General features: G+C 41.4%; 1 long non-coding RNA gene across 1 annotated transcript; it reads right to left on the bottom strand.

Moving 5' to 3' along the window:
* Positions 1-17,045: 17,045 nt before the first annotated feature.
* On the bottom strand, positions 17,046-21,118 carry LOC109201652 (uncharacterized). Its single transcript, XR_002061717.2, has 3 exons — positions 21,060-21,118; positions 20,874-20,975; positions 17,046-17,103 (listed from the first exon to the last, which is right to left on the bottom strand). It is a non-coding gene; the product is annotated as an uncharacterized LOC109201652 (long non-coding RNA).
* Between the last annotated feature and the right edge of the window lie 211 nt (positions 21,119-21,329).

Here is a 21,329-nt window from a genome sequence, read left to right as displayed (position 1 = left end):
TCCTGAATCCTGCACATTTTTGATACTCAGGTCCAGCTCTGTCAGAGTAGAGGACTGAGAGCTGAGCATTGAGGACACAGCTTCACAGTTTTCCTCTGAGAGTTCACAGACGTTGAGTCTGAAAATGAAAACATGAACAAAGACTGCTGTTAAAGTGTAATCAGGGTCCAATAACTAATCTTATATTTTAAGAATCCTCGTTGTTTTATGCTGAGCAGATGTGGGACAAAACAACAGTAAATTGATCAAGTTTACCTTTACTGTTTAAATTGTTGATTTATTTTCTCAGTTAAAAACAAAACAAACAAACAAACAAAAAGAATACAAATCGGTCAGACCTCAGAATATTCAGTTTGGCGTGTGGACTCTCCACTGCAGCAGACAGAAGCTTTACTGCTGAATCATTCAGGCTGTTGGTACTCAGGTCCAGCTCTCTCAGACTGCAGCACTGGGAGCTGACGGCTGACAACAAATTTTCATAGCCTTCCTCTGACAGGTTACAGCTGCTCAGCCTGAAACAAACAACAAGAACAACAAAACAATAATATTTATTATCAAATAAAATCTCTTTATATGTTGAACCTAAGTAATCAAATGTGTACAAATGAGTACACTACAATGCACAATTAAATAAAAAAATGTTCAATACTTTAAGTGTAACAGAAGAAAAATATTTCAAATTAAACACAATTATTCCAAAGTATGTAAATGGAAACCGGTGAAGAGCAGGTTAATTTAGTGACAGTTGTTCAGTGTCTGCTGGCACAGGCCTGTGAGTACTGCAGGATTACAGTTACTACAGTACTGCTGGTCACGTTATCAATTCTAATATGTGTGATTACTGTAAATGTAGTTATAAATAATGTATCACATCCTGGACTTGGTGCAGACTCTCGTTTCATTTTCTGTCTAAAAGCTGCTTTGGCTCATTCCCCTTTAAAGCCCCGCTTTCACTAAAGGCCAACTTTATTTTGATTGGATGATTTCATAAAACATGCAGTAGCCAGTTATCATGAGCTCCATCTCCTCCACCTTCTGGTTTAGAAATTATAAGAAACTGTAAACCTCATAAAAACTCCTCATAAAAACTCGTCTCAATCATCCAGGTTAGTAAATCCCAGAAGTGGATTCTGTTCATCAGGACGTAACGCTTTCAGTGGGAGAAACATTTTGTCACTCATCCAGGTGACTTCTTCAGTCTTAGCTGACTGCAGGTTTCCAACCCTATAAAAAGGACATTTGCATAATGACTGAAACCTAATGGTCAAGGAACTGACCTCCCAGCCTATTGTTCCTTCAGTGGGCTGGTTTCAGTCATTATGCAGATGTATTTTTTATAAGATTGGGGAAAGCTGCAGTCAGCTGAGCCTGAACAAGTCAGTTTCAGTTCAGTTTCAGTTTTATTTGTCATATGCAAGTTAGCACAGGGTCAACATTGCAATGAAATGTGTTTGACGAGCAGCATTCACTCGGTAGCATGGTACAGTAGAAGAAAATATAATAAAATAAAATAAAATAATAGTTAAAAAAAGAAAATAAATAAATAAATAGAAAAATAGTAAAGAGCAAAATATTAGAGAGACGTAGTAAAAGAGAAAAGATGACTAAATATATATGTATCTATAAATATATGTACACTAGTGATTAAATAAGGAAAATCTTGAAAAGGAATATGACGGGGGGGCAGATGGGATATTGCACAGGAATGAGCAGCAGAAAGTCACACAAGTCACCTGGATGAGTGACGAAACGTTTCTCCCACTGAAAGTATCAAACAGTATCAAACTCTGGGGGCTCATAAAATCATGATTAGAAATCTTCTCAGATGTATTTTTACATTTTAGATCCACAGCAACAAAGTTCACAGCAGGACGTCTCTGTTCAGTAATTATTATGCCCATTACCTGCAAACTGTGAGGTACGCAGGTAATGTCAGGTAAACACTAGCTGTCTGAAAATGTTCCTGTTAATTGTGTGTATAAAAGAAATAAGCTGAAATACAGAGACTGGATGGATCTGTGCTTTGACTTTGACACCAAACATTTCTTCCTGTTAAAAGGGAGTTTTTCCTTCCCACTGTCGCCAAAGTGCTTGCTCATAGGGTGTAATATGATTGTTGCATTTTTCTTTGTATCTATTACTGTACAATCATATAATATACAATAGAAAATGCCTTGAGGCGACTGTTGTTGTGATTTGGCATTATAAATAAAATTGAATTGAATTACATCCCATTTCAGGTACCTGGAACCTGAACCTTCTCTGGAAACCTGGGATGCTGGTGGGTTTCTCTTGCTTACCTATCTGCTCATCCTCTTTCTTTCTGCTCGCATGATGATTTCCTGGTTGAGTTTGTAAAGACTTTTGCTCACCCCATTTCTGAGGGTAGTTTAGGGAGAAAGTTACTGAATCAGGGCCGAATCAGGGCCGTTACAGTGTGGCCAATTATGATTTCCCAACAGCCACTGCTGAGGCAGGCTGGCCGGATCAAGTTCTGCAGGGTCTATTTTTTCCATCCATCCATCCATCCATTTGCTTCCACTTATCCTTTTCAGGGTTGCGGGGGGCGCTGGAGCCTATCCCAGATGTCATAGGGCGAGAGGCGGGGTACACCCTGGACAGGTTGCCAGTCTGACACAGGGCCAACACATAGAGACACAGACAACCATTCACACTCACATTCATTCCTGCATTCACACCTATGGGCAATTTAGATTGATCAATTAACCTATCCCCACTAACTGCATGTCTTTGGACTGTGGGAGGAAGCCGGAGTACCCGGGCAGAACCCACGCAATAATATGGAGAACATGCAAACTCCACACAGAAAGACCTTGGCCTGATGGTGGAATTGAACTCAGGACTTTCTTGCTGTGCGGCAACAGTGCTAACCACCGTCCGCTGTATTTTTTCAGTCATTAAATCAAACCATGAAAGATCAGCTTGCTTCTCGCGATGAACCTGTCTGTTTTCGATTCCACACCAGGGTCTGCCCACTGGTAAGTTCGAGGATAAGGGTGGAGGATACTCACACAAACAAAAAAACCCAGATTGCAACTCCAAGTCTCAGTGCTTGTTAACCAGACCTTTCAGGCTCTTGTTCAATCAGAACCTCATGGAGTCTTAGTTAGCAAGACAGTTAAACATCCATCTATGCGCCCTTAATCCGCCCATTCCCACTAAGTCATTAAATAACCGAGTGTCCCCTCACATATCTCACAGCACAGAGCCTGTCACCCCTGGCAATTACAAGAAAACATGTTTTTTGCTTTTCATGCACTTCACAAACCACTCATACTCGGGTTTCCTTGGCTAGAATTACATAACCCACACTTAGACTGGTCAGGTCAGAGGGTAATCAGTTAGAGTCTGTTCTGTCAAATTGCCTTGTTCCCGCCTGTCCACCAGAACCTGTGGAACCATCAACCAACACTGAGACTGTTTTAGATCTCTCCTCTGTGCCCACCAAATGTCATGATATTCAGGAATTATTTAGCAAAAGTAAAGCGCTTTCACTGCCACCTCACAGACCACATGACTGCACCATAGAACTACTCTCTGGCTCCACCCGGCCTTCTAGCTGGCTGTATAACCTGTCTAGACCTGAGTGTGCGGCTATGGAAAAGTACATTAAGGAATCCCTCGGTGCATGCATAATCCAACGATTGTCATCTCAAGTTGGAACTTCTTTTTTGTGGAGAATAAGGATGGCTCTCTCTGCATTTACTTCAGGGGCCTCAGTGATATTACCATCAAGAATAAGTACCTATTACCTCATTAGCTCTGCTTTCAGGCCATTTCACAGCGCCACAGGGTTTACAAAACCCCACCTCCGCAACGCTTACCACTTTTTCCAGATCAATCAGGGAGACAAGTGGAAGACCGTTTTAAACATGCCATTGGGGGACTACGAGTATTTGGTCATGCCGCCTGGTTTAAGTAGTGCTCCCGCAATGTTTCAAGATTAGTTAACGATATCCTCCAGGACTTCCTTGACAGGTTCGTATTGGTGTATCTGGATGATATCCTCATTTTTCCCAAAACCTGTGAGGAACGTCCATGCTATTCTTCCAACGTTTGCTGGAGAAAAAACCATATGTCAAAGCAGAAAAGTGTGAATTCCATTCCTCATCAATAACTTTTTTCGGTTACATTTTGGCACGGGGCAGGTGAAGACGGATCTGGCAAAAGTGAAAACTTTCACAGAGTGGCCTACCCCTTGTACCCATTGTAGATTCCAGAAGCATCTCCAATGGGTTTTGGGATTAGCAAATTTTTATAGACGGTTCATTTGCAACTATAGTCAGGTAGCTGCACCACTCAAGTCTCAGCATGCATCTACAGGGAGTGCAGAATTATTAGGCAAATGAGTATTTTGTCCACATCATCCTCTTCATGCATGTTGTCTTACTCCAAGCTGTATAGGCTCGAAAGCCTACTACCAATTAAGCATATTAGGTGATGTGCATCTCTGTAATGAGAAGGGGTGTGGTCTAATGACATCAACACCCTATATCAGGTGTGCATAATTATTAGGCAACTTCCTTTCCTTTGGCAAAATGGGTCAAAAGAAGGACTTGACAGGCTCAGAAAAGTCAAAAATAGTGAGATATCTTGCAGAGGGATGCAGCAGTCTTAAAATTGCAAAGCTTCTGAAGCGTGATCATCGAACAATCAAGCGTTTCATTCGAAATAGTCAACAGGGCCGCAAGAAGCGTGTGGAAAAACCAAGGCGCAAAATAACTGCCCATGAACTGAGAAAAGTCAAGCGTGCAGCTGCCAAGATGCCACTTGCCACCAGTTTGGCCATATTTCAGAGCTGCAACATCACTGGAGTGCCCAAAAGCACAAGGTGTGCAATACTCAGAGACATGGCCAAGGTAAGAAAGGCTGAAAGACGACCACCACTGAACAAGACACACAAGCTGAAACGTCAAGACTGGGCCAAGAAATATCTCAAGACTGATTTTTCTAAGGTTTTATGGACTGATGAAATGAGAGTGAGTCTTGATGGGCCAGATGGATGGGCCCGTGGCTGGATTGGTAAAGGGCAGAGAGCTCCAGTCCGACTCAGACGCCAGCAAGGTGGAGGTGGAGTACTGGTTTGGGCTGGTATCATCAAAGATGAGCTTGTGGGGCCTTTTCGAGTTGAGGATGGAGTCAAGCTCAACTCCCAGTCCTACTGCCAGTTTCTGGAAGACACCTTCTTCAAGCAGTGGTACAGGAAGAAGTCTGCATCCTTCAAGAGAAACATGATTTTCATGCAGGACAATGCTCCATCACACGCGTCCAAGTACTCCACAGCGTGGCTGGCAAGAAAGGGTATAAAAGAAGAAAAACTAATGACATGGCCTCCTTGTTCACCTGATCTGAACCCCATTGAGAACCTGTGGTCCATCATCAAATGTGAGATTTACAAGGAGGGAAACCAGTACACCTCTCTGAACAGTGTCTGGGAGGCTGTGGTTGCTGCTGCACGCAATGTTGATGGTGAACAGATCAAAACACTGACAGAATCCATGGATGGCAGGCTTTTGATTGTCCTTGCAAAGAAAGGTGGCTATATTGGTTGCTGATTTGTTTTTTGTTTTGTTTTTGAATGTATCGAGAGGAGAAATATTTTACTGCTATTATTTGCTGCTATTTTTTAATCATCATTAACATTTCATGTTAATAGGGATGTTGCATTCAGATGCACTCAGATGTTCAAAATATATTGGTATTATATTAGTCTTTATTGCAGGTTCAGTTATAATCAGTTGAATCTATAATTTAAAGATTTTTGAATGTTTTTATATTCTTACATATAGTCTTCAGTGGGTGAGAAAACTGAGTTGCAGGCTGACAGGAAACGGCGTGCTTTTGCAGAAGTGAAACCGAAAGCAGAGCGAGTGCAAGCCAAAGAGCCAAAGAGTTTATTATGCATTTATCTTTGATTTAAGCTTTTAGTAGAGGCTTTTGATCAAAACATTAATTCAGTAGAGTACACATATATAGTCTTGGTTCGGACATACACGTAACCACACGCACACTTAGTTAGAGGGATCACTGATAGGGGAAAGTTCAAGTTGCTTAAGTTGAGGTCAACTAAGGTTCAGAAAGCAGATGCAAACTCTGCACGTACAGACAGACAAATAGTGAGAGGTCATGACACGTACGCAGTACACAGCATGCACGCGCCCCTGCACGTGCACACACACACAGATATAAACTCTTACCTACTAAATGAGTTTTAGACTGCAAAGTTGTGCCTGTATGAGTGACATTTTCTACAGGAAGTGCACCTGATGTTCCAGGGAGATAAGCGACAGCGAAGGCGGGCTAACAGGAAGCATCAGCCGTCGACACGAAGATGATGTTCTATGTTAAAAGTCATTGTGGTTTTGGTGTGACGTAAATCTGCCTAGTAACAGAAAAGGGGGCTGTACAATTCTTAACCCCATAAAACAGTTGTCTGAATATGAGAAAGACAGTTCAACACTGATTGGGTTGTTGAACTCACACATGTGTTCATTAAAATACTGTCTAATTGCACACGCCTGGATCTGTGGTTTTTATGGATTCCTCTCTCAACATTGAACCCTAACATTTGGGGGCTCGTCCGGTGAGAGAGGGAATTTTGGTGTAGATGGAGAGATCCAGGGTCTGTGGTGATTAGATGGGCAGATAGGAGTCAGTGGTCTGAAGTGAGAGACAAGCCGGCTTAAACAAAGGTAAGGCACATACCTGTTGAATTTTCCAAAATGTGCTAGATTGGACATGTCAAATTAAAGTCTACTCACTGAAAATTACTGGTGAATGTCTGTTTTTTAATTTTGGTGAAGTTTTCATGAAGTTTACCGGTTGAAGTAATGATAAGGAAGTATAAGTGACAGTACTGAGTAATGAGAATAAAGGAATGAAAAGAGAATTAAAGCAGTTGGAGCTGCTAATGTAGTGTGGTAGGGAATTTGGTCATTTTGTGGGTTGGAGCCCAATTGGTTATGCAACCCTTAAGAACTTTCTCGGAGGTAACGCTCCCTGCTGGATAGAGAAATCTATCCTTCACCTAGCGGCGACTAGGGATAGTTTCGGGCAACATTCGAGGAGGACTCGGGAATCTCCAAAACTGTTGAGGGTTGTCCTTAATCTTAATCCTGTTTTGGGTGTAGATTGTTGTTTCAAATTATTCTAAAATTACTTGAGGACGAGGAGTCTGGGACCCTTAAGAAGCGCATTTTCTCCTTGGTAACGCTTGCGCCTGGGCAGGACGCTGACCCTTGACCTACCGCTGAGTAGGGATAGTACCGTCGACAGCGGGGGAGAGGTTGGGAAACTCCGAAATTGCTAGGGGATCGATTGAATCCCCTATTTGCGCTTTTTTGGCTACGATAAATTTGGTTAGGGCATTAGCAATCGGGCCACCGTCAGGGACGGAATACTGGCTAAAATTGGTCGCAAAAAAGTCAGGGACTTTATCGGTCGGACCGTTATGGGTAAATTTGTCGAAATTTATAGGATTTAAGAGGCCTAAAAAATCTGTGCAGTTGTAATTAATAAGACGTCTGTAATATAAAATATGAGATCTATGAGTAAGATCAGTCTCTGTGTCAGCGATGCACAGCCGGATGTGCACTGATGGTGTGTGTAAATGCAAATGAGCAGCGGGGACGCGCAGAGAGGGTGGTTTCAATTTCGACAGTATTGAGCTTTTTGCTAAATGCCTGTATATAAGAGGTTGGTTTTGCTTATTATGAGAGTGTAAATACAGTGTGAATATATTAGTGTGGATGATTAGAAAATGACTGAATTTTGATAGATGTATATTTCGTGAGCCATAAATGTTGGTGTGTTTTATTTTTCAGTTATGTGTGTGTGGGGAGAAGCTGTGAGACGATGAGAGGTTTCAGTTTTCTTTTTCTTTTTTCTTTTGACTTGCTCTTTCTGATCATGGAAGGCATGTCCAAAATACTCGTATGAAAGCGTATTTTGTGTGATTTTAACTGTGTGAATGCTGTCAGTATTTGATTTGAGTGACTGGGTGATTTGTCTGAGTAAGTGAAAAGGGGAAGTTTGAGAGAGAGAAAGGCAGTGCGTGTGAGACGATTTATGGCGTCTGAAAGAGGTTAGAGTATTTAAAAGGTGTGTATGGAATAAAGGAGTGTGAAATATATTTCTTGTGTGATGAAAAGTAGGATGTGCTAAAGTTTGAAAGTGTTTTTAATTCAAGAAAACAAAAAAACAAAGGAGTTAGATTAGTTTGAGGAACAGGAAATATTGCTCTGTGTACCGGGGCTGCAGCGACAGGAAATAGTGAACAGGAACTGTGCAGGCCCATATATGGGAACTGAGTGTGTACAGAAAGAACACAGAGAGACAGACGAGGCCCATGGAGCAAATGAAGCCTTTAAGAAAAATGAATATATTACTAATTGTATGCTTTAGTGTGTCAATACAGGTGGACTCTCTCAACATTGGAACCTTGAGTTCAGCAGCAGAAAAGTAGATTAAAAGAATTGGGAGAATAAGCCAGTTTTTGGCTCGAAATTGTGCGGCTGGATCTCTCACTTTGTCCCTGAAGCGGAGAAGAAGTTCAAAGGACAGTTAATCGCCTGATGAAGACCGACAGAACATCGTGAACTTGAATACAGCAGGCAAACGGCAGTGCCACTGATCCATTAACACTGATGACGACTGACGACCAGCAGCAGCATGTAAGAGTAATGTAACATGTACTGTGAAAATACAGGCTGGGCAGTTGAACAGTGGGATAAAGAATTGTGGAAGAGCACTGGACATTGAGTGATATTTTGCCATGCTGGGACTTAATCTGAAAGAAAGACTGTAAAGAAACAGAGAAGAAGACAACAGCTGAGTTGAGACTGTGTTTGCTGGAGCTTTGAAGCCCGAACAGGACATTGTGCAGAGAGGACCAGTGAGAGATGAAGCTGGACGAGTTTGACTGCGAGAATATAGGATATAATTGGATTGAAAGTTGAAAGCCTGAACTCATGACTGTTTAGGGATGTCCACCACAGCATAACAAAGAGGTAAACATTAGAAAAGGTAAGAATAATGAACGAAAATAATTGTCATTACCTTAATGAATAGAAAACACACATACAAATTGTTACATGTGAGATTATTTTTGAAATGAATCAGAAGTGAGATAGTTTGAATCTAAAGCTCAGTGGTGAAATGCATAAATTAAATATGAATATATAGGATGCAATGAAGAAACAGCTTACACGTAGTGTACATTAACATGAATACATCGCAAGGCAACGAAGAACTCAATGAATTAATTTAATGAAGAAGCAGTTTACACCCAATTAACATAAAATGCAGGGAAGAACACGCTTACATGCCTGGCATAATTGGTGTTTCTGATCGGAGATAGAGAAATGGGTTATTTAACCACTGGTGATAATAATGAAAATGTCTTAGTTTTGTTATTTTCAGGAGTAAAGCAGACTTGGACCGGCTCTCCAGATCCAGCAGTCGGAAGAAAGTTAGAGGTTAACATCTATGGATAAGTTAAGGCAAGTTTCTGGTTGAATTGTTCACAGCATGATGTGTCCAGGAACCTGAAAAGCAAGCCCCAGCTCCTGGCTGAAGACCAGGAGGGCGGTAATTTAAGGTGGGAAATCAAAATGTGGGTTAGTAACTCGGGGAAAAAGAAAACTGACTGCTTAACTGGAGAGTTGGGAAGAAGTCTGGGAGACTGTGAAGTCATAGATGCAAAATAACATATACCCATACACACACAAACAGAAAATGCATTAACCTTATAAAGACAAGCTCCTGAAGCTTAATGAACAGATATTGATTAAAAACCTGGCTAAGAACATAAGCATATGCAATGAAGATCTGCTTGCTGCTTGTATGAGTGAGAGAATGGTGTGAATGGTTCATAAAATAGATGGAAATAACAAAAGAAAAGTGTCTATAAGAGTGACTCAGGAGTGCTCTTACACTGATTGATCAAAGTAAGTGATTAGTATAGAAAGAATATGAAAATCGTTCAATAATGTGATAAGGTGTAAACATGTATTTTTCTTGTCAAGTTGGCAGTTGAGCTGTGAGTCTATGAGCAGAGACACTTCCTCTCTTCATTTTTTCTTAACACTTCCTGTGTGTGTGTGTGTTTGAGGCCTTAAAGGAGGGGTAGATTGTTCAGAGGTGCAAATTTGATTAGGAGGTTTATAAATTAGTGTTGACACATTGTTGTAAGGTGTTAGGCTGAATCTGAGTATGGTAAAGTGCTTAACCGGGGTTATTGTTGTGTACGAAACGGTGTAGCTTTTGGCGAGGTTTTAGTGTGTTGAATGGGTGAAAATTTAAGATTGTTTCAGATTTTGGAGGCTGTTGATTATTTCCAGAGAGGGTGTTTGATTATTTCCAGAGAGGGTGTTTGATTAAGACATGGATATGTCTGAGAGGGGCCCCAAAAATTTTTGTAGTAGTAAGTGCACTCAGGAAAAAACCTGTCAGGTGATTTTGTTTGGTACTTTGATGAGCTAATAATCAGCTCTCTTTTTTCATTTTTGTTCTAAGCAGGCCTGGAAGAGAGCGAACGGACGGCGCTGACAAAATTACCAAGTACGAAAATCAGGTGGGCTTTACAGAATTATAATTGATTACAATCAGAGACTGAGTGGCGGCAAGTCTCTGTCTAAAAATGATTGCAGCGTGTCAATCCAGTCAAAATATAGAGAACTATTTTCCTAAAAAGGAAAACGAAATAAAACAAACGATTGAGCTCATTTTGCTGATGTGGAGCATCTGATGACGTGCGCAGAAGGCTGCAGTATCAGCAAAAATATCATGTGTGAATGCATGGGAGTGAATGCGAGTGATGGGACCAAGGGGGAAATAAATGAAAGGACAAGTGGGAGACTTAAATCTGGGGATGCTGATTTTGGGATATTGATGTGTGCTTTGAGAAAATTATTTACTGGGGTTGGATTATGTTATTACATTATATGGTCGGGAGAATGCAAAATGCTAGAAGGGAAACATTGTTTGATGTAACTTAAGTTACCATGAACTGAGGTGACATATGATTAATAACTGTTCTGTTTAAGTTTGTTTTTGTCATGACACAGATTGGATCATAAGTGGGGAAATTGAGTATGAAATGTGAAGTTCTGGTTAACACACAGGTTTTGTTTTCAGGAAATTCCAAGGATCCAGACTTTGCATGGAGCAACGAGTTGAAGGAGATTTGACATGATGATTAAATTGATTTTGTTCCTTAAACACAGGTTTTCAGGGCTGAAGCAAAACACGGGAGAGGAGAATTGCTGAGCTGTTCTGAGAAATGAAATGACTAACCTTTTTTCCTTTTGATTTGTTAAGCTTGGGTGAAGCATGTTGAGTTTTTTGCCACATGAGATGTGTCAAAAAAGAGAGGGATTTAAGATTTAATTTGTTTAATTTGAAAGGGGTTTTACTAGGATTCTATAATGATTGGGGTTGTTTGATAATCTAGATATAGTAAAACTGAGGATTTGTTAAAAGAAAGGATTAAAATGAACTGAATTAGGTTTAGGAGATAAATTGCTGGGGTTAATAAGAAGTTGTACACCAAACTTAAAGGGGAACCGTGGGAATAAAGGATATGCTTTGGGGAGAATAGTGAACATTTGATGAGTAGAAAATGTGGGATTTCTTTTTGATTTTTAGGATAAGTTGTAACAGTGACATAATGCTAGAATGTTGTTATAATGTAGGCTTTAGAAACAGATAGTAAGAGGAGAGCTTTTTATGAGGATGTTAAAAGTGTTATGGACTTAAATGAATAATATTGGAGATTATATATGTAGAAATGATTTTTTCTTACACATTGCAATCGTGCTCATTAACAGAGTTGAGGTTCGGTCCATTTAAAGGTCATAAGCTTCGATGAGCGTTATGTCTCAGTCGATATATTGTAGGGGACTTGGAGCAACAGAAGGATAAACAGCATTCACGCTTACAAACACATATGGTTTAAACATAGGTGAGGTCTAGGGCCTGAAATTCCTTTAGCTTTTAACTGAATTTGAGTTGGCCCTGTAACAAGTGACAGAAAAGAGGAACTGAATAGGAGTTTCGGTTGTAACTAAATGGGGTGACATGTAAAATATTGAGATAGCACATGCAGCTCTAAATTAGTCCTCTTATATAAAATGCAGTTCTGATAAAGCTTAAGTTAGAAGGAGTCATTACATTAAAAGCAGCAAAATGAAATAAAATGATATATTCAAACAGGTTATCACCCAGGAAATGGGAGTTCAAAATACAGTTAGAGTTCAGCTTTTAGCTATGATGAAGTTTATCTAGGAGCAATTAACTATGTGTTTACACGTAATGATGAAAGTGGTTGTTTTTCTTTGATCCTGGTGTAGAATAAGTGGTTATGATGATTTTTCTTGTGAAAGGTAATTTTAGGCCAGAGCTGTGACAGTACAGGATGTTGAATAGAGTGAACAACAGGAAACATATGACAGCAGTGCTGTAAGACTGTTAAAATGCTGTAGATTGAGATGAGTGATGTTTAAGATTATATAGGAACAAAAGTCAGAAAGTCAAAACATAATTAGGTTCAGGCTTTTGAATAAAAGAGAACAATTGAGGGACATAAGGTAGGAGAGCCGTAGTAGGGAGAAAGGGTTTTCTATCCTTTACAGGAGAAGATTTCCACGAGAGAGGGACCAAGGACGAACCTGACTTTACCCATGGAGTGTTCTTAGGGGGAGCTGGCATTTCTAGAGAGGGTCAGAGTAAGGTTATAAGTGTGGTGCCATATAAATGTCAGAAATGTATATTTGTGAATGTGGAGATGTTATATTGGTTTCACTGGTAAAAATAAATAATTGAAATGGGTATATATTTGTTTTTTGTTAAGTTGCCTAATAATTATGCACAGTAACAGTCACCTGCACACACAGATATCCCCCTAAAATAGCTCAAACTAAAAACAAACTAAAAACTACTTCCAAAAACATTCAGCTTTGATATTAATGAGTTTTTTGGGTTCATTGAGAACATGGTTGTTGTTCAATAATAAAATTATTCCTCAAAAATACAACTTGCCTAATAATTCTGCACTCCCTGTAGTCCCCCAAAGCTGAAATTGCATTCACCAAACTGAAGGATCTGTTCACCACGGCACCTCTTTTGGTTCACCCTGATCACAGTTATCATTGTAAAAGTAGACACATCATAAATTGGAGAAGGGGGAGGTAAATGATGCAAAGTGAAAGAATGCTTTAGGTGTGTGTGTGTGGGGGGGTGGGGGTGGGGGGTGGGGGGGTTCATGCTGCTGTCATGGTCTGTGTGAGTGGCTGTGGTTTCCCACTAGACTCTGGTTTCTGCCTTTGGGTGAAGCCTGGTCAGCCTTTGTCAGCCATTGTCCACGCCTGAGAGTAATCTACTAGGCTGAATATAACACCAGCACTCTCAATAACTCTGCTAACCTCCTAATCCTCGGATCATCTACATCTACTCACCCTTGCAGTTCAGTCACGTTTTCCTGGATGCTGGTCTTCTTGATTCACTCAGAGCCACATTAAGACCTTTTGTCTCTTAGACTTACTGGACCACTTTGCCTGGATTCAAAGCTAACAAGTACTCACCCAGACCTCACTACCTGCCTTCCCCAAGTTGCTTTCCAACTGCTGACAAGTAAATGGTAAATGGACCAATTCTTATATAGCGCTTTTCTACTCTCCCGGAGTACTCAAAGTGCTCTATACAACATGCTACATTCACCCAATCACACCCATTCACACAAACACTTTATCTGTACTTAGTGCTTTCTAACTACATTCACACACATTCATACTCTGATGGATGCATCGGAGAGCAAGTTGGGGTTAGTATCTTGCCCAAGGATACTTGACATGCAGACTGGAGGAGCCAGGGATTGAACGACCAACCTTCCGATCAGTAGGTCAGATCAGACCAGCTTTACCTTTCCTGAGCTACAGAAACCTCAAGTAAGACATTGAAGATAACCTCGTTCACTTACTGTAACCTCCACCAGTGATCTTTCTGACGCTGCTCTGCCTCTGTTACAGTGACTCAGATTACCATCAACCAAGACCCATTTCTGGAAACCTACCATAGAGCCCACTTCATGCTCACAGCTTCAAGTACTTCCGCCATAGTTCACAGTTCATGTCAAGTTCCTGTGTGTAAATAAAGCCTTCACGTCTAGTAATATTCAGTTCCTTCACCTTTGTCTGTATTTTGGCTTCACCATGTTGTTCTGGACACACCAAGGTAACAGATTTATATTTGAAAAAAAGAGAAACATTGGGGATTGCAATAAAGGTGAGACACAAACCAGACCTTAAAATAAGAACATCTGAAAAAGATGTAGGTGCAGTCTGGTAGCTCAAGTATTTGCTTTAAAAAAAACAGAGCTAAAGTCCTGGTTGTTGGAGACAAGTGAACAACTTGAGGATAATAAACCTGTCAGAGGGGCTGAAGGATCAGAGCTCATGTTCTTATAGGCTGAATCTGGATTGTGCTTTATTTGAGTTAAAGACAAAAATATTTCAGAAATGCAGACATGTCCTGCTGGAGTGAAATATTTAAAGAATCATATTTGACTAAGTGACTATTTTTTAATTTTTCTTAAAAGGCATTGTTCTTTGAACTGAACACCTCAGATTTATTTCCCATGATTTTAAGAATGAAGAGATGAGTTCATGTTTACTTACAGAGCTTTGTTGGAGGCTTTGACCACTGGCAGCAGCCTCAGAAGAGCCTCCTCTGAAGCAGAGTATTTCTTCAGGTCAAATACATCCAGATCTTTTTCTGATGACAGTAAGATGAAGACCAGAGCTGACCACTGAGCAGGAGACAGTTTATCTGTGGAGAGACTTCCTGATCTCAGGGACTGTTGGATCTCCTCCACTAGAGAACGATCATTCAGTTCATTCAGACAGTGGAACAGATTGATGCTTTTCTCTGCAGACAGATTCTCACTGAGCTTCTTCTTGATGTACTGGACTGTTTCCTGATTGGTCTGTGAGCTACTTCCTGTCTGTGTCAGCAGGCCTCGTAGGAGAGTCTGATTGGTCTGCAGTGAAAGACCCAGGAGGAAGCGGAGGAACAAGTCCAGGTGTCCATTTGGACTCTGTAAGGCCTTGTTCACAGCACTCTGGTGGAGAGATTGGAGTTTTGGTTTGTTAAATAATTTAGACCATGTAGAGGTTGTTTGTTGTTCTTCCAGCAGATTGTGTCCAGAGTTGATGACGGTCAGATGGACATGAAGAGCAGCCAGAAACTCCTGAACACTCAGATGGATGAAGCAGAACACCTTGTCCTGGTACAGTCCTCTCTCCTCTTTAAAGATCTGTGTGAACACTCCTGAGTACACTGAGGCTGCTCTGATATCGATGCCACACTCCGTCAGGTCTGATTCATAGAAGATCAGGTTTCCTTTCTGCAGCTGATCAAAAGCCAGTTTTCCCAGAGACTCAATCATCTTCCTGCTCTCTGGACTCCAGTGTGGATCTGTCTCAGCTCCTCCATCATACTTGACCTTCTTCACTTTGGCCTGAACCACCAGGAAGTGGATGTACATCTCAGTCAGGGTCTTGGGCAGCTGTCCTCCCTCTCTGGTTTCCAGCACATCCTCCAGAACTGTAGCAGTGATCCAGCAGAAGACTGGGATGTGGCACATGATGTGGAGGCTTCGTGATGTCTTGATGTGGGAGATGATCCTGCTGGCCTGCCCCTCATCTCTGAATCGCTTCCTGAAGTACTCCTCCTTCTGTGGGTCAGTGAACCCTCTGACCTCTGTCACCATAGAAACACAGTCAGGAGGGATCTGATTGGCTGCTGCAGGGCGTGTGGTTATCCAGAGGCGAGCAGAGGGAAGCAGTTTCCCCCTGATGAGGTTTATCAGCAGCACATCCACTGAGGTGGACTTTCTAGGGTCAGTCAGGATTGTAGTTTTGTGGAAGTCCAGAGGAAGTCGACACTCATCCAGACCATCAAAGATGAACACAACCTGGAAGTCTTCAAAGCTGCAGATTCCTGTTTCTTTGGTTTCAGTAAAGAAGTGATGAACAAGTCCCACCAAGCTGAACTTTTCCTCTTTCAGCACATTCAGCTCTCTGAAAGTGAATGGAAATATGAACTGGATGTCCTGGTTGGCTTTGTCTTCAGCCCAGTCCAGGCTGTATTTCTGTGTTAAGACTGTTTTCCCAATGCCAGCCACTCCCTTTGTCAGCACTGTTCTGATTGGTTCATCTCTTCCAGGTGAGGCTTTAAAGATGTCTTCTTGTCTGATGGTTGTTTCTGGTCTGTCTGGTTTCCTGAATGCTGTTTCAATCTGTCTGACCTCATGTTCATCATTGACCTCTGCAGTCCCTCCCTCTGTGATGTAGAGCTCTGTGTAGATCTGATTCAGAAGGGTTGGGTTTCCTGCTTTAGCGATCCCCTCAAACACACACTTGAACTTCTTATTTAACTTAGATTTAATTTTATGGTGACAACTGGCAGCAAAATTATCTGAATTGAGAAACAAAGTAAAATATCAGTTCATGTTTTATAAAGTCTAAATTCAAAGTTAAGTTTCTAACAAATTTCTAACAAATTACTCTTTGAAAATATGTTGGTTCATATTTTTAGACATTAAGGTAATCAATCTTCATTTTTCACCAAAAGCTCAAATCTTTAGATAAATCCTCTTACTGCTCTGCAGACGGTCAGCCAGCTCCTCCTGCTTCATTCTCCTGAGGAAGTCCACTGTGATCTTCACAAATGCCTCTCTGCTGCTGCTCCTCTGACTCTCTAAGCATTCTGGGTAATCTGGACTCAAAACCTTCTGGATCTTCTTCAGTTCATTCTTCACAAAAGTGATGATGTTGTCCTCCAGCAGCTGGAACAGAATACTTTATGAATGAGCCAATCAGACTGAAATCATGAAGCCAAACATTAGATCTACGTTGGACACAATGAAAATCCACTGGTCTACAAAGAGCAGCATGGAGATGACTGTTCACAATAGATGTAACAGTAGTTGTTGTACATGTACAGACCATAAATATGGAGTCCAGCTGTGTTTGATGCTGCTGGGCAGACTGACCACTGGGAACCTCTGAACTCTCTTGGTCCACTCTGTGGAGGAACCATGAAGAATTAGATCAAATTACTGTCCAAAAACCTAGGCCGTATCCTTCAGAGGCCGCATTTGAAGGCCGATTATGTCACAGCCAGGCAACGAAATTCCCAATGCGAAGTCTGCTCCAAATGCGTCCTTCATTTCCCTGAATTTGAAGGACGGGTCGGGTGTATCCTTCGGGGTCCAACCTATCCCAAAATTCATAGTGCAGCCCAGTCAATTCCAGTTTCCAATAATGCAAACATATTTGCAAAAGTGCACCGATGTTTTCGGAGACGTCTGGTGGTCCAGGCTTACCAGAGCCGGCGAGAACAGCGAACTCCCCGCACATCATTTTCAGACCCCCTGTAGTGTTTCGCTACTCAGGTTAAACATGATATATTAGTCACTTAGATAACTTAAAAATGTTATTGTTTGGCTTTTTTCAGTGTTTTATTTGTTGCTGAGTAAATTGGTTTGGCTGAGATTAAAGTTTTAGTTTTCACACAGCTGAATAAACATGAAACAGAAAACTGATTAAACAGACGTGTGAGATGGTCGCGAAGTTACTCCAATGTTTTGTTATATATTAGCAAGTGAGGAGCAGACGGCTGAGTTTATTTAACTCCACTGAGACTGCTGGTGACGCAAATCTGAAGGCTAGACCATCCCATTTCACAGCCTTGTACTTCCGGCCTTATCGGTCTTCGAAGGACCCGGCCCACGTAGACCGCGAAGGCCGGGTCCTCCAAAGGATGCGGTTTTGGGACAGACCAATAGTGAAGAGACATAGATGTACAATTTATCACGTCAATTAAATTTAATTGTGACAATATACTGTAGTTAGTTCTTCCTCTACTTTTGGAACCAGTTGTCTGCTGGGTTAAATTCTGAGAGCAATGGGACATTGTTTGGAGCTTCTGGTGGACATAAGTTCCTGTTGCATGAATCAGCCACTCCTTACAAATGCAAAAATTTCTTTAGAAAACGTTAGAAAAGTTTTCGTTGTTCATAGTTTTTGTACTTTGTTCTTTTTGCCATTTTAGTTTTGTGGTCAGTTTTAAGTATTGATTTCAACTTCATTAATACATTAGTGTCTTTAATTTTTTCTTTTTTTCATTAAGATTAATTTGCCATTTTGAATTTAATTCTTCAATGTCCCCTGCCTAAAATTTTTGTGTTAGTGTATTGGTTTTGCTCTACTTTTATGTGACATTTTCTTCAGTGTTGGTCTTCCTGTATCTTCCTGTTCTTTCATGTCTTGCTTTACACTTACTTTGTCCTGCCATCACCTGTGTCTCATTCCCTGCTTGTTCTTGTTCCCCCATGAGCCCACAGTTTACTTAGATTTAGCACTCATGCAGAGTCACGCTCACTAAACTCCTCGATCCAGCAACACCTGAAACACCTGAATGGAAGTTCCTCACGACACTGTTTGAAGCAAAGCACAAATTTCAATTCAAGTCAATTCAATTTTATTTATATAGCGTCAAATCACAACAACAGTCGCCTCAAGGTGCTTTATATTGTACAGCAGATCGTACAATAATAGATACAGAGAAAAACCCAACAATCATATGACCCCTTATGAGCAAGCACGTTGGCGACAGTGGGAAGGAAAAACTCCACATTTATCTGGCAGGACCGAAAGCCGAGGATTAAATATGCCACCCTCCAACTCCCCAAGAAAAAAGAAGGATTGGGTCTCCCCTGCCTCAGGAATTATTATTATGCCGTCCAAAATAAACAGAATTTTCAGGTGGTTTTGCTTTTGCCTCAGATTTTATTCCAAACAGCCATGACTCTAACTTTAAATCATGGATAACTTATGGCCTTACAACATTCCTCTCTCTTACTCATAGAAACGTGCTCAGTTATGAGACCTTGTGAGACAAACACAACCTGACACAATATGACTTTCACAGATACCTAGAGCTGAGATCATATATTGATCATGAGTGCAAATTGACCAACTTTACAGATGCTGAGTCACATTTTTTCCACATCTTGAAAAATGCTATAACCATGACTACTAAATCCATTTCCAAACTATACAAAGCTCTCTCTAGTGCCAGCGAGGATAACACTTCATACATTAAAGATAAATGGGAAAGGGAATTGGGGATTGATATTTCTGTGGGAGCGTGGAAAAATATTTGGTCCTGCCAGTGGTCCACATCCAACTCCATGAGCTGGAGAGAACACGGTTGGAAGAAAATTATTAGATACTTCAAGACACCATATCAGGAGAGATATAACGGTGCTCATATGTGTTGGGTCTAAACTCAGACCCCGCTGACCAAGGACTTATTCCCGTGAAGGAAAAACACAAGGCAACAGCGGTCAATCGATTTACTTGCACAAGGGAGGCCCCAGTCGGTGTCTCAGGAATGCACTTCGAATCCTACCACAAAATGACCCCGACTTAGGCCTCCGTTCATTGCCTTTTTATTGAAAACACAGTTGCAACACACACAATAGTTTACACAAGCACCTCCCACCGTAAAACCACCCTTGGTTACAAAGACAAGGCACTGTGTGTGTGTGTGTGTGTGTGTGTGTGTGTGTGTAATGGGGGTGCGTTTGTGTGACCTCCTGCTCACCAAAAGGATCATAAAAGCAGGAGAGCTACTTAACCCGGCGCTGACGGATGCTCCACGCCAGTCCATTAATTATCTCACAGTGGTAACTTGACTTCCGCGAAAGCGTTGCATTAACATCTGGTTGGAGCTGTGTTTAATCTGCCTACTTGTGTCTAGGTTTCGATCCGGCGTTCAGCGTCTGCCACCTGCCTGTCCTCCTGCTCAACTGGATCACTCGGTGCATCATCTGGCCCTTTCACTATCTCCAAGGACTTCCTGCTCACGGACTGCCACACTTCCCTCCCGAGCTCCCACGGTCCCGCTCTATCGTAAGCCAGCTACTCTAACTCAGTCTTGATGTGTTTTCCCCGCTTCCCAGCTCCCTAGTAATCCTCTCCCTTTCTGTTGCAGCCTCCCACGGTCCCGATTCCGGCTTCCTCGTGTCATTGTTTCCCCGGGTTTTTAGTTCCTCGTTTTGCTCTCTAGTTTCCCTGGGTCGCCTTTCGTTATTATAATAAAGTGTCTTTTCTGCTAGCGCTGAGTCTGCGTCTGGATCCTTTTGTGCACGCGCGCCGCAGCGTATGACATCTACCAAATTTGGAACAAAGGGATCCTATTCATTACCCCCACAAGAGCTGACTTTACTTGATCTCACTGGCACTGACCATTGTTAATTCATTTATTGTTAATTGTTAATTCATTTATTGTATTGACTTTTTTTTCCCCTTTCTCCCTCTCTCCTTGACAGCAGCTTGGGCAACCCCCCATTTCATGTTAATAATTCCATATAAAGTGTTCTACCTTTATGTGATACATGTCCCCTCCTAGAGAACATGTGAACATCGTAGAACTTTATTTAACAGGCAATCCTCTTGGTAATATCCATTAGAGGATAATATGCACCTGTCGATCACTGCTTTTCTCATTTGTTTCTCCTGGACTTAACTCTAAAAATCTGGAAGGACTCTGCTTTCATGTCATTGATATATTGCTATGTTCTTGTCCATTCCAAATAAATATATAATTTTAAAAAAGAAAAAGAAACAGTGCACCAAATTGTAAACTGGCCTTTATAAATGTTGTGTTTCATGTCCACATAAAGACACAGTTTAAATGGGATTGAGGGAATGACATGTTTGCACTGCAGTTTATATCCAACAACATCAAGCAGTTAAATCAAAGAGTTCATGTTACTAACAGCTCACCTCTCTGCAGCAGATGCCTGCTGGATGTTAAAATAAATGGGGTTATCTTTAGATGCATCACTCTTTAAGGACACAGAGCTGGGTGGAGGTCCAGGTGGGTTCCTGTGAGTAATGATGGAGCAGTGATGTGAGTGCTGAGCTGTGACATGGAGAAGAGTCATGGACAGTTAGAGATGGTCATCTCACCTCTGAGCTTTGGTCTGGCTCTCATGTTCCCCACACAGAGTGCTTTTAGAGGGAGGGACTCCCTCCTCTCTGTCCTCACACTGATCCATGCTGCTCAATTCAGCTCACACACACTTTCTACCTTCACCTGCAGAGGAAACACAAATCATTCATGTGCACATCAACTGAAATCCTCCTTTCCATCCTGTGTGCTGTCCAAATATCAGCTGCTTCTTTCCTGCTTCATCTCAGTATCAGGTGAATACAGTCAGACAGCAGTGTGAGGCAGAG

Source organism: Oreochromis niloticus, linkage group LG3, assembly GCF_001858045.2.
Source record: "Oreochromis niloticus isolate F11D_XX linkage group LG3, O_niloticus_UMD_NMBU, whole genome shotgun sequence".
NCBI classification, from domain to species: domain Eukaryota; kingdom Metazoa; phylum Chordata; class Actinopteri; order Cichliformes; family Cichlidae; genus Oreochromis; species Oreochromis niloticus.
This window is presented reverse-complemented; position numbering and strand designations above follow the sequence as displayed.